General features: G+C 40.0%; 1 protein-coding gene across 1 annotated transcript in view; it reads right to left on the bottom strand.

Annotated features, from left to right (window-relative positions):
- Nucleotides 1–12,244, bottom strand: part of QRFPR (pyroglutamylated RFamide peptide receptor) — a 48,504-nt gene extending 36,260 nt beyond the window's left edge. Inside the window, exons 1-2 of the mRNA XM_085546916.1 lie at nucleotides 12,134–12,244; nucleotides 10,453–10,525 (exon numbers count right to left, since the gene is read on the bottom strand). The gene's annotated coding sequence lies outside the window, so the exon portion shown is untranslated. The remainder of the gene's footprint in view (nucleotides 1–10,452; nucleotides 10,526–12,133) is intronic.
- Between the last annotated feature and the right edge of the window lie 486 nt (nucleotides 12,245–12,730).

The raw sequence follows: 12,730 nt of genomic DNA, 5'->3' as shown, positions 1-12,730 counted from the left end.
CCGGTTTACATCAGTCATTATTATTTATTCTTATATTTTGCCTTTTGGAAAATGTTACTGTGGCCTTTTTTATTTCCATGCCATTTTTTTTTTCCAGAACACTTTCATTTTATTTTTTTTTATTCAGAAAAAAAAAATGTACTACAAAAATTAAATACTCGGTATTTAATATTTGATAATGATATTGGAGACCCTCAGAGAACAAATTGTTAGATTTTGAGATTTCATTTGAGAAGAACATATCTGCCTTCTCTTAGCTTTGCCAGACTCTGCTAATTTCACAGATTATCCACCCTTGTTAGGCACACTGCCATAGAAGAACACAGCAGAAAAGTTTAGACAAACATGGATTAATTTTTCTTACCATACTTCAAGAACTCACAGTCTTTTCCCAGAACTCTTTTCCATTGTAATGTGTTTCATTGGAAACACTGCTATAATAAGCAGAAAATCTGACATATAGGGGACAAGCAGTTAGAAACATTCCAGGAGAAAGCAGTACCTTTTTGACTGCTCATGGTCCACATTACTTTACCACCTTTAAATAACTTTTTTCCTTTACAAGCTGTTGTTCTTCAGGTGTTAGAAAAGGGCAATCACTTTCTCAGCCATTGTTTTGCTGGTTATTTGTGGGAATAATAACTCCTAGGAGAATGTCACATCTATCATTTGTCTGTTCTCTTTTTCTTATTATTTAACGTAATGAGTCATTCTGCTGAGGCATAAAACATAAATAAACAGCATGTCAGGTTGTAGGTTGGCTGGGCACCCCTTTTTGCCCTTTTCTTCCTAACACTTAAATCACAGAAGCCTTACTTCGTTCTGACCACAGGGCAGCTTTCAGCCTTCAGGGAATTAGAAAGCACTTAAACATTTTCCAGAACTGCAGCCCTTTGGGAACTTGGCATATGTAAACAGCCGAAGAGCAACTATTGTCCTGTTGTTCTTTTGTAGATGCCTGACAGGCAGCCCTCCAGACCACAAGCCAGCTGGTTTCTATTGCACAGGCTGCCCATCTGAATGCTGGCATCAGGTGTAAGCAGTCAGTACTGGTAAAGGCACAAAGGAAAATAATGCCTAAAACTTGAATTACCTCTGTCTTCATTTCAGCTAGGACAGAATTGTTTTCTTTAGAGTGTCTGGCATGATACTACGTTTTGGTTATAAAAATCAACAATGTTGATAACACACCAGTGCTTATAGTTGTCTGCTAAGCAGTGTTGTGCAGAGAAAAGGACACCCACACCAAAGGGCTCAAGGAGCTGGGAGGGAACAGAATTAGGACAGCTGACTTAATCTGACCAAAGGGATACTCCACTCCAACCAGCCTTGAAAATGATATTGATTTTATTTCTTAGGCTTTTCACAAACTTTTATGAAGTTTTCATGAAGTGAAAAAACAGCACTTAGAGAGAATATCCAGTTTTGAATGGAATTCACATGGAAGCTGTAAGATAATATTCATATGAACATGCATGCATTCAAGTGCCATGTAACCACAGCAGTACTGGCTTATCTTTCAAGCCAACTCAGGCACCTTTATGGGTAACAGATTAATGCATAAATTTCTAAAGCCTCTCAAATCTCTGCCTAAATTACCATTGGTGTTATTGGAGAAAAGACCTGGAAGGCATTCAAGAGTTAAAAAACAACAACAACAAACCACCTCAACAGCATTTCAGTTTTACATGTCAAAAAGATTTGGCAGCATTTGCTGACAGGCAATTCAAGATCACTTTCTCTTTAGCTTTCAAAAACCAATTGCCTTGGTGGCAAACCCAGAATAAGGTGTTCTTGATTTTTCCTCTTGATTTCAGTTTACCATCCTCTCATTTGTACCAGTACAATAGCTTCTGATTTCACACTTCAAACCTTACCACTGAAATAATGCACTTCAGAAATAACCCATCACCTGCCAAAGAATGAGCAAAAGAACAAAGATTTAAGTAATCAGGATGGAGCCTGCCTTCAGGCTGAAGCTATTATTTACTAAGGTATACCTTCACATCCTTGACTTCTGAGGTTTGTAGTCTACACTTTTCAATGCGCATAGCCACAGGAAAGGTTCATAACTTAAATTTGTCTTTACCTGAGTAATTTTTGTCTCAAGCTATCAGTTTTGTTAAGGGTTAGGAGCAAGATCGGCACTGGAAGCTGACCAGGACTGTAAATATGGCAGTGGTGTGTTCTTGGGAGATAGAGGTGAGAGAGTCAGACTATTCCATTTCCGTAATACCTTTGCTTCCAAGCTTCACATTATTATTTTTCACAAAGAGAAAGCAGTTTAGAATAAATTCAAGAGCAGATTTGGATAATATGTGCCCCAAGAGAAAATCATTCCTGCTTTTATCCTTGGCAGCAACTTTTTAATGAAAGCTGTAAGTGTTTGGGGTGGCTTGCAGGAGTTTCATAGACCAAGGGGACTTCAACTGCAGCAGCCTCAGTAGCAGCACGATCCTTGAGGCAATGTGCAAATTTTGAAGCTTTTGAAAACAGCTAACAAAAATCATTATTACTGGTTTATTTGGTGGTATTCCTTGTTTTGCTTTTAGTGGATATTATTTCCTTAAAAAGTAGGCTTCTTATTCTGCAGTACTTGCTTGTATGATCCCAATAGCAACTGCTTCTACAACTAATTGTTATTCTGTTCTTCACTGGAAGATTTTCTTCACATTACACTACCATTTTTCAGTTGTGTATTAGCTATGCTTTTTTCCCTTTAAAACTGATTTTATGTATACCTAAATAATGCTCATCCTTAGAAATCTGAAGAATTTTATGCATTCAGTATGTGTTTGAACTTGCTTAAGAGGCAGTCAACAGAACTTGTTTGTGCTTTGTATTTTTACTGAATTCAATACAGATAAACCTAGCCATAGGAACAGGCGATAACAACCTTTAATTGCAGCACCTCTCCCCTGCTGTTACATTTTTCTTTTTTACGATAAAGTAATTTAAAGAATATCCATGAAAGCTTTTTGCCCTCTTTTGTACTTACGCTCATCCTCTGAAGTATGAAAGACAACATCCGTAAGAAAACAGAAGAACTGAAGAATCAAAAGAAATGCCACTAAAATAAGAAACGTTGATTATAATTAAAAATTACAGAGGATCACATGGTCAAAATACCATATAACAGATCCTTGAAAACATGATTTGGGTCTGTGTAGCATAATTTGGTATTATCACAGCACATTAAAAGCTGTTGTTGCTAGAAAGACTGTTAATTAGTAATTAGTTTAATAAACTCTTACTCTTTGCTAATTAGAAGAGTCCACTGCCCAAAGCAGTGTGTTACTGCAAATCTGTGGCTGCTGGACTGTGACGTTAGGCAAAGAAGTCAATATAATTGTTGACATTTACGCATCTTAACATAAATACAAATTTCCTTCAAAAACAACATATTTCCAGATACAATTTAAAAACCCACAGCTAAAATGATCAAATTAATAATATTACTAGTGTCTCATTTAGGTCAGCTGGACATTTATAACTTCCAAATACAACAATTGGATTAGTGCAAAGGTTCTATTTCCACAGATCTGATATCCTCACTCATGTCAGTGTGGAGAGCAGATTATGTACAGCTCCCAGGGAAGTCTCTGGCATACTGAAAGCATGGATGCAGGCTTTCATATCCAGAAAACAGCCACAAACTAGTAAATAATTTTGCAACTAAATACTACAATGGTTTTCATTGCCAGAGATTTTTCTCTTAATTACTAAGACCAAAAAGAAGGAATTTCCAGTGTTGCTGTTTTGGGGTTTTTTTAGGTGTTGGTGGATGGAGTGTTTTCTTCGTTTCTTTTTGAGTAGATTCATCACAAATCTTGAGAGATAATTTGGAAAAAAAAAATAAATAAATAGAAAAGAAGGTGAACTCCACTGGCATTCCCCATCTGTAACTTCTTTTTGCATTATGTGCTTGCAGGCTGAAGGCTGCCAAAATAGTTCAGGTTCTGAAACAAATTTCTCTGAATCTAAGCACACAGAATAAAAATAACGGGCACGTATGGATTTATGAGTTCATTAAAAATGTTTTTGTTTCACATCATCTTATTGTCCCCATGGAGCAATCATTTCAACATAAAGTGCCTCAGAAATGGGTCACCTTGAACACAAGTTGGCAGAATTGGTTGAAATCTGTCCAAGACCAATGGTTAAAGCAGTCAGAGCTGTGCCAATTTCCATGAGCTGAAATCCAGTTTATCCTGTGAAAGGGTCACTTTCCATCTTCCCAGCCAGCTGGGGCAGCCACATGTTCTCCACCAGATAGGATTTTAATGTTCATATAGTGTAGGATTGATATGCCGCTTTTTCAGAAATGCTTCCCTTGACTGTTTGGTATCGGAGCCTACTCAGGGCTAGATAGCAGAAAGGATTTATGAGGGAAGGACCAGCTACATCTACACTGTAAACCTCACAGCACAGCAGGGTACTGTCCTCACTTCTGGGCTGGCATACACCCTAAAAGCAATGTCTGAAAATGAGGACATCAGGAAATGATTTTTCTCCAAAGAAGCGGTCAGGCACTGGCACAGGCTGCCCAGGAAGGTGGTGGCGTCACCGACCCTGAAGGTGCTCAAGAAACATTTAGATGTTGTACTGAAGGACATGGTTCAGTGGGAAATGCTGGTGATGGTGGACAGATGGACTGGGTAATCTTGGAGGCCTTTTCCTTGGCAATTCTATGAAAACAAGCCTCAGTTGCAAAAGTCCATATGAAAACTAATAGAAAAACATCCAGCCAAATATTGAGAACATGGGAGACATTTTAGATGCTTTTGAGGTTGGAATGATCCCCACTGAGGGGAATGAAGATGGAAAACTGAAAAGTGGAAAATATCATGTATTATAACTTGTCATATTTTCACTTCTCAGTAGGAGTAGGAATAATACTTAGGGTACTGTATTTGCATTATTCTAGCTGATTTTTTTCCTGCTTTACTGAATCGAATCAGTTTTGAACACTTAGACAAAAGTATTTAAATTGGCTGTGAGAGCAAAGGCAGTTTAAAAAGGCTGCATCCTCCCTAGTTGTTGTTTTGGTGGGGTTATTTAAGTGTTTTTGCATGGCACTAACAGCTAAAACAATAGGAGGAAGAAAGCTAAAGAATAATACAAAACACCTTCCACAGAAGAAAAGCATCATTACAAGCCAGTCTCAAGTGAATGCATAGAAATACTTTAAAATACATAAATCCAGAATATATTTGAAATGGAATCTGCTACTTTTGAAAGCACACATTGGGGAAATTGCATTCTGCAAAGCACTGTTTCCCAGGGGCAGGTGTGGAGAAGCTTTAAAAAGATGAAGGGCCAGATAACGGTTGATCTGACAGAGAGGAGCAAGGCTCCACAGCCAAACGCTCTTACCACAGCCCCATACCATTCCGCACCATTGTCACAGGTCAAGCCCCTCTTGTGAAAGAGCAGCTCCTCAACTAAAGCATGGAAGTTTCCTGTTCTTTGAATTTATTTCATTTCAAGAGCCGTTCCTTTACTTTGCTTCACTAGAAGTATGCAGCAGAAAAAGGCATAACCAAGTTAACCTGTCCCTCACAGGGCCTAATACATTCATGTTCCATATTACATCTCAGAGAAACACCAGCCCCTTCTAACTGCATCAGCAAGCAGAGATTGTTCCTAGAGCTGAAATGTCAGAGGGCTTTTTGTAAAGTCAAGTTCATTTCTCAGACAAAGCATTGCTCTGACATGGCTACAATTAATTCCCCTGCTGATTAATTCCCTTGTTTATCTCTGCAGCAACAGGTTACAAAGCTGCCCATGAGATCACAGTGATCTAACTCACCCAGTGGCTGTGAGAACACAGAAAGATTGCTGAGTTCAGGTACCTGCTCTGAAGGGTTCATCTCTGCTGAGAACTCTTTCCCAACAGAGATCTGGCCACCCATGCTTTGGAAAGCATTGATTTCTGATTCTGAACACGAAGAGGGCAATGGCAGAGTACGCAGGGTAAGGTACAAAACAGTAAATAGAGTTCACCATCACAGGATGTGACAGATGCCTGCTACAATGATCTTATATTCCAATGAATTCACTTATTTCAAGAGAGACTCCTTTTCCTTTAAAAAGGCTTTCACTTTAACTCGGAGCTCTTTTCACTTTGAACCAGGTGCCATCCTTCTTTCTGCTGAGTTCAAAGATCAGTGCTTTTACTTCTGTCTGAGATTTTTAGACTCTGATAGACTCCTAAAAGGGAAGACTTCACTAGCTATTCCTCAAAATTTCAGTCACAAAATGGCAGAACAATTTCTGAACTGTTAAAAGAATGTTCCATGCCAATGCAGTGTTCCTTTTTCTCAAAATAAAGGATAAATTAATGAGAATATTCTGCTTTAAATTTATAACCACCTGTGCCTATTTTAGATCATTAATGAAGCATTAGGAAATATATATCTTAAAACAATTCAAACAAGCCTATAAAAAAAAAGAAAGTAGTGATTCTTCTCTAATCTGTGCAGTAAGAGATTATCATGGCATTCAACTGCTAGTCACGCTGAAAGTGCAGGCACTTTTACTCCAGGAATAAGCGAGAAAAATAAAACTGCAGCAAGCTCTGGAAACCTTTCACAACTTCTGCTGAGAGAAAAGTTGCAGCAACACCTTTGTTTAGTTCTTTTTTGTGCAACAGAAAACTTTCTTGGCTTGGACACCTCACTGCAGTACCAGGCTCCAGGCAGTAGTGCTGCCTGGAGGGGACTGCTTCAGCTCGGAGTGCCACCCTACTCAGACCTCACCTTCTCTTTGATGTTTGGTTGTTAACATATTCCAAAAGCTCTGATTTGCTCACAACCCCAGTGGGTGCACGCTCCTGCCAAACAGGAATGGTGGAATGAAGGCCATCCCACCTTCATGCCACCTAACTGGGATAAAGTACTTTTAAGGAAAAGTAAGAGCGATGTCTCTCTCCTGCTTAAAGTGGACTCTGATGAGGCTTTTCTGTATTGTATCATTTTATGGAAAGCTCTGTGTTTTAGTATTTGATCCAGTCAGCAGAAGTTGAATGGGAAACAATCATCAAATGTAAGTATTATCAGAATACAGCGAAGTGCCATAGCTCTTTACCAATGTCCCGGTCAGCTCAAGCAATAGGACTCAGCAAATCAAAGTAAGTCTGAAGATTTTTTCTGTATATGTGGTGTGACTACAAATACATCAGAAATATAAAATTATTTCAGCCTCACATGGTTGCAGTCAAAATTCCATTTGTATTATAGAACATACACCTCAATAAAACCAGGGAATGCAACATGTTTTAGCTTGTCAGGCTTGGGCTAAGTGGAACATCTGGGAAGTGGTGTATAGATTGGTTCTAACTGTCCCACTGCTGTTATGCATAAAAATCAATACATCAACTGCCTGGAACTACACTACCACCTGATACACAATTCTCACCAAATAACCAAACACCAGTGATCCAGCAAAACACAAAGTAGCCTTACAGACAAAGAATGTCAGGGCATTATGTAGTGAAGATGCTCTGTTCACAGTATCAGTGTAGACACTGTGTTGCCAATCAACTGACAATGATGAGCTTTGGAGCAAAGGATTTATCATGAACTGTAACCATAGCATTCAATATCCTGGCTCTCCCAGATCTGTGAGCCAAAAAAAGGAGAAGTTATTATACTCTTTCAGTTTTACTCCCTGTAGTTGAAATACAACTGCATATTTGCAATTTAAGCACCATCTCCCCTGCAATATCCCTTGATCTCTATCCCAGCTAAATCCATCAGGAAATGCACGGTGTGAGCATGCTAGTCTGCCCACTAGAGCATTAAAAGCACCAGACCTATCTTGTCAGAGGGTTGGTACTTGCAATATTCTTATATAGAGCAAATAGCAGAAAACCACCTTGAATACAAGTGAAAATTAAGGTTCATAAACAGCTCATATTTTCACAACTGCAAAAACAAATCATGTTCAGCTTGAACTGGCTACAAACATATGGTATGAATGGGGTGGAAGTGCCAGATATCTTGTCCTGTTTCAAGCTGCTTTGAGCCACATGGAAGGGAAATTTTCCCACATCCTGATATGATACATACTGGATTACAGAGAAACACATGTTGCCCATCAGATGTGTAGCGCCACAGCTTCTTCACATCTCTGCTCATCCGTATCAGAAGGGGAAAAAAATAGCTATTGGACAGATTGGGAAGGGGTGAGGAGCCTGAGAACATTTGTGGCTATGCGAGTACATCAGTACAGGGTAGGGGCTGACCTGCTGGAGAGGAGCTCTGAAGGGAAGGACCTGGGGGTCCTTCTGGACAGCAGATTGGCCACAAGCAGGCAACAAGCCCTTGTGGTCAAGAAGACCAAAGGTATCCTAGAGTACATTATAAATAGCATGGCCTGCCGGTCGAGGGAGATTCTCCTCCCCCTCTACTCTGCCCTAGTGAGGTCACATTTGGAGTACTGTGTCCAGTTTTGGGTTCCTCAGATCATTCTTGATTCATTGTCTTTCTAGACAGGGAGCTTCTAGAAAGAGCCCAGCAGAGGGCCACAAAGATGATGAGAGGCTTTTGTTGTTAACGTTATAACATTATTGTATAATTAAAACATTATTGTAAGCACTCTAAGCCACATCTAAAAAACCTTGGTTAGACTGATGTAATGACGGCATTTTTCCACATTATTATAATTCAACACCCATAGAAATGCATATGTATTTATCCAGCTACATTTTGATGCGTAAGAGACTTCAGAAAAAAAAAAAAAAAAAAGAAAGAAAAAAAAAAAAAGAGACATGTGATAAAATAGGAATCCTCTGTGAAGAACAAAAATGGAGAGCTCAAAGCAGAAAAAATAGATATTATTGGATTAAGAGCAACAAGGAAAGGCACCTGAGGATCAAAAGAAAACAGAACAAATAAATTTACTGTTAGTCAATCATCTCTGTCATAAAGGAAAAAAAAAAAAAAAAAGAAAAACAGGTTTCCATCGAGGAAAAAAAAAATCACTTGTTGCTTAATAGGAAATATTAATTGGGAATCCAATTTCATTAAGAAGTTTTTAAGAGGGAATGTTAGTGCTAGCCTAAGAGGCCACTTTTCTTACAGTTTAGAACACATCCTACTGATTGAGTGCACCCTCAGTAAGTTTGCAGATGACACCAAGTTGAGAGGGAGTGTTGATCTGCCTGAGGGGAGAAGGGCACTACAGAGGGACCTGGATAGACTTGATCAATGGGCCAAGGTTAACAGCATGAGTTTCAATAGTACCAAGTATAGGGTCCTGCATTTTGGTCACAGCAACCCCAGGCAACCTTACAGGCTTGGGGAGGTGTGGCTGGAAAGCTGCCGAATGGGAAGGGACCTTGGTGTGCTGATGGACAGTTAGCTGAATATGAGCCAGCAGTGTGCCTAGGTGGCCAAGAAGGCCAATGGCATCCTGACTTGTATCAAGAATGGTGTGGTGAGGAGGACTAGGGAAGTCATCCTGCCCCTGTACTCAGCATTAGTGAGGCCTCACCTCGAGTGCTGTGTTCAGTTTTGGACACCTCAGTACAAAAAAGACATGGAGGTGCTGGAGCAGGTCCAGAGAAGGGCAACGAGGCTCGTGTAGGGCTTGGAAAATCAGCCCTATGAGGAGAGGCTGAGGGAGCTGGGGCTGTTTAGTCTGGGGAAAAGGAGGCTGAGGGGAGACCTTACTGCTCTCTTCCAGTATCTGAAAGGTGCTTACAGTGAGAGCAGGGCAAGTCTCTTCTCACTGATGACAAGTGACGGGATAAGAAAAAATGGCCTCAAGTTGCACCAGGGTAAGTTCAGGTTGGACATTAAGAAACGCTTCCTTACAGAAAGGGTAGTTAAACACTGGAATAGGCTCCCCAGAGAGGTGATTGAATCACCATCCCTGGCTGTGTTTAAGAACCATTTGGATGTGGTGCTCAGGGATATGATTTAGCAGGGGGTCGTTAGAGTTAGGGTACTATGGTTAGGCTGTGGTTGGACTCGATGATCTTTGAGGTCTTTTCCAACCTGGGTAATTCTATGATTCTATGATTCTACTGGTGGATGTTCAACACAGCCCACAGATCAGTCCAAGCTCTCTACCCTTTTAAAAATTAAACTACAGTTATTCATCATACTGTAAAGATGATGTATAGAATTATCAAAGTATGGAAAAGACTTAACAGCTGTTCAAAATAATTAGACGTAACCTCAAATGCAATTCCAGTAAAACTCATGGGAACATTAATTTCCGATTTCTTTCCTCTGCTAACCACCACTTGCATTCATCAGTGAGTGACATTTTCACTGCAGCACAAGGTGACATTGTGAGAGCAATAGACGTCAACTCCTGTAAGCTGTCAGTACGTCTGAACTGAGGTGGGGATTTCTGCTTTCACTTTGACTAAAGCAGTTTGCATATCATGCTCAGCTGCTGCACTGGGGGAGGTATGGCTTCTACATGGAGCAGACTTACCACCACTGGAACAGGGCAGAAGGAGGATGCAGCAGTGGACACCAGGCTATGGATAAGCTTCCTGGGGAAGATTCTGTAGAAAGAGTGTTCAGTGTCAGTGCATTGGTTGCCTTTGGGAAAAGGAGGTTTTTAAATTTTTTATGCTGTGATATTTTTATTCTAGTCACATTCTCTCACAAAAGCAAAAAACCCATGCCCTGTGGCCTTTATATTTGCACCTTCTTACGAAGTCCAGAGAATTTAGTCACTCTAACAGGCTGCATTTACCAGGTGACATCTGCTGCACAGAGAAAACAAGACTTACCAGAGAGACAACTATTCCTGAGATGTTGGTAGTGGCAGGGAAGTGATTGAGTGAGATGAACCTTGACAGCCTGGGCAGGAAAAACATTCCCCAGGCCACAGAGGAAGGTGGAAAACTGTAAGGTCCCTGCTGGGCAAACTCATTTACATCTCCAATCCAAAAATGAGCATACACATGAAGCAAAAACATCAGGCAAGGATCAGAAAAAGGATCCTTTGTGCCAGATCAAAGGACTGGCCCTTATGAGTCTTGAGCCTCACTTACAGCCTCACATCAGTCCCTGATGCGTCAGAGGAAGGCAGTAAAACAGATTTTGTACAAACAAGGGCCGATGAATGAATCCTTCCTAGCCATAGCAGGAGACCTTGTACAATAATTTGTCTTACTGCAGCACTGCAGTGACCAAAGCAAAGAGCAAGCAGAGGAAGCAACTCCAATTACCAGATTTAATGATATTTTTCAATCATAAGTGCTTGATTCAAATAATGAATTCCAATCTTAGTGCTGTTTAGCAGGTTTTTTTTGTTTTCAATTTTCATGAAAACCATTTGGATTTGCGAGTAGAATATATAGCCACTTCATTGAAATCAATGCTATTTCTCCCCCAAAAAGGAGAGTGGGCTTTAATGTATGCATAACAAAATTAATCATGAAACCCAATACTTATTTACTGTGTGACTAGGTGATATCTTATTTCAGAACTGCAGGTTATGTACCAACTCCTAGTGAAGCCACATTAGCACAAGACTTGGTACGCACACATTTAGTCAGCACTGCTGGCTAAAGACAGCTTCTCATGGACATCAAACATAGCTCATCCCTCAATAGTTCATTTTCTACTTCCCCAGATTAGACTGGAAATACTCTGTTAAAGGCCTTGACCTGGTATCTCACACCCTTATTAGCCAGTCCATAACACAACATACAAATATAAACTTAGTGATTTTTTTTCTCTCTGCAAAGCACAGTTCCCTGGCTTTAGGGAAACTGTAACTCTGCACTCGGGGTTACAAAGCTTCAACCCTTGTTGCACTCAGAGCCATTAGGTTTTGTTGCACCTGGAATGCCCCATACGTCTGCCTGCTTATACAACTCTATAGCAATCTGTCCTTAGGCTTGCTTCCTTGCTGCTGTTTCTAAATGAGCACATACTTCATGTGGACTCACTCCCAGCCCTCAGCAGCTTACAGGGTCACCCGGATCATATCAGCCTCCTTTTTTTTGAGGTCTGAGGTAACTCAGTTACCTCATATTTGCCTCGGGTTAAGAGAGCACACAGGCAGCTACTGTGCAGCCCCGTACCTCATTTACTTTCAGACTATAAGATGAAAGGAAGAAAGGAAGGAAAAGGGGAGGAAGAAATCCAAGATATCTTACATTTTAAAAGCTGGTACACATGTTTCTCCGAATTCATTATTCCATGCCTACAAACTGCCCATCCACGCTCTAGTCTGTGTAAGTAATCCATGTATAAATTATGTAGTCCATCTGCATATAAGCAAGGGAATTGTTAGGAAAACCAGTTGAAAAATAAATGTCTATATTTACATTTGTTTAATCTGAAGGTACCAATGAATTTCCTCATATTATTATTTCTAAGAATGCCAATGATGCAGTTGGCTGTTTTTTTCCTGCTGATAGCCTTCATAAAACATGAAGTATTCACGTTTCTATGAATTCAGATACTTCTCTGCATTTGGAGTCTGCAATAATCTCTCACACACATATATATTACCCCTGCCATTTTTATAGAAGGTGTGGTTTGTAAAACACAAGTAATTCCAAGGCCTAGAAAGCAGTATCCTTTTACACTTATCAGTAGATAATGACAATAAATGCACACGACAGACTTCCAACACATGTTTGCTGGATAAGGGGCTACATCTAAACTTCAGCTATCATAGTTCAAACCCAAAGCTTTAGAAACTGCTGTAGATCTTGGCATGTCTATCACCCCTCCAGTCCTTTGGCTGT

Source organism: Coturnix japonica, chromosome 4 (assembly GCF_054131305.1).
Source record: "Coturnix japonica strain WE chromosome 4, WE-NBRP24, whole genome shotgun sequence".
Taxonomy (NCBI): Eukaryota; Metazoa; Chordata; class Aves; order Galliformes; family Phasianidae; genus Coturnix; species Coturnix japonica.
The sequence above is the reverse complement of the archived record's forward strand: the minus strand, read 5'-3'. Positions and strand labels throughout refer to the sequence as shown.